General features: G+C 42.9%; 1 pseudogene; it reads left to right on the forward strand.

Moving 5' to 3' along the window:
* Positions 1–361: 361 nt before the first annotated feature.
* Positions 362–994, forward strand: LOC131276383 (ran-specific GTPase-activating protein pseudogene; annotated as a pseudogene).
* The last annotated feature ends 287 nt before the right edge of the window (positions 995–1,281 follow it).

A 1,281-nucleotide genomic window follows, 5' to 3' on the forward strand; every position in this document is an offset into this window, starting at 1 on the left:
TGGAAACTCGTGCCTTTATATGCAGAGTTCAGCTTAGAGAATGGCCATATTTTAGCACAAGGAGATTCTCAGGAGGTAACACTGAGGCAACCAATAATACAAGTCTAAGTTTCAATATTAGAGTTTTCCAGTTAAACCAGCCATCAAAAGGCCATTAGGTGATTAGAGATTAATTCCTCTAGCTAACAGCCTTTGGGGCAATGGGGCAATAGCTTCCCTGCTAGCAAAGGTATTTTCCCAGATTTGCAGGCAGGGAGGAGGTGCCTGCACCAGACTCTGAGGAAGGAGATGTAACCAAGCACCTAGAGGCCCCAGAGCCAGCTAATGTCTGAACCAGCCAAGCTGCTACCACTGTGCACCCATGGCACCCACCAAGGACTCTCAAGAGGACCAGGACACTTCCACTGAGAATATAGATAAGTCCAACCACAACCCCCCATTTGAGCTGATTGTCTATCTTCCTGAACAAGAAATCAAACACTGGAGGAAGATGAAGAAGAACTTTTTAAAATGTGGGCAAAGTTGTTCTGATTTGCTTCAGAAAGTGACCTCCCTAAGTGGAAGGAGCATGACATGGTGATGTCAAGTTCCTGAAGCACAAGGAGGGGACCATCCACTTTCTCATGCACAGAGACAAGATGCTGAAGGTCTGCACCAACCACGACATCACACCGCTGAAGCCAAACACGGACAGTGAGCAGGCCTGGGTCTGAAATGCTCATGCTGACTTTGCCAATGAGTGCCCCAAGCCTGAGCTGCTGGCCATCTGGTTCTTCAGTGATAAAAATGCACAGAAATTCAAAAAGAAATTTGAGTAATGCAGGAAAGAGACTGAGGAGTGAGAAAAGAGAGACCAGGGCAAAAATGATAATGCCAAAAAGCATTATCTGAGAATCTGGAAGCTCCTTTGGTAAAGGAGGAGATCCAGGAGGCCCCTGGCAACAAGGAGTCTGAAAAGGAGGAGACCAAGGAAAAAATAAAAAAGAAGCAATAAATTTTCTTGCCCTATTTCCTTTTCCCCCCTTTTTCTCTTTCCTTTTTTTTCCCCTTTCTTTTCCTACCACCCCTTATTTTCTGTTTCTTTTTTACAAGGGAATTTATATTAAGAGCTAATATCATCCCAACGTTCAGGATCTTATTTTCTAAGTTTTTACCCTGTTGAAGATGACTTCAGAAAATCCATTCCCCACTCATGAAAATGTACTGTGCTAATTCTCTTCTCCATAGTAGAAACACTGATTTATAGTCATAAAATATAATGAATACAAACAATTTGAAAAT

Source organism: Dasypus novemcinctus, chromosome 28, assembly GCF_030445035.2.
Source record: "Dasypus novemcinctus isolate mDasNov1 chromosome 28, mDasNov1.1.hap2, whole genome shotgun sequence".
Lineage (NCBI taxonomy): Eukaryota > Metazoa > Chordata > Mammalia > Cingulata > Dasypodidae > Dasypus > Dasypus novemcinctus.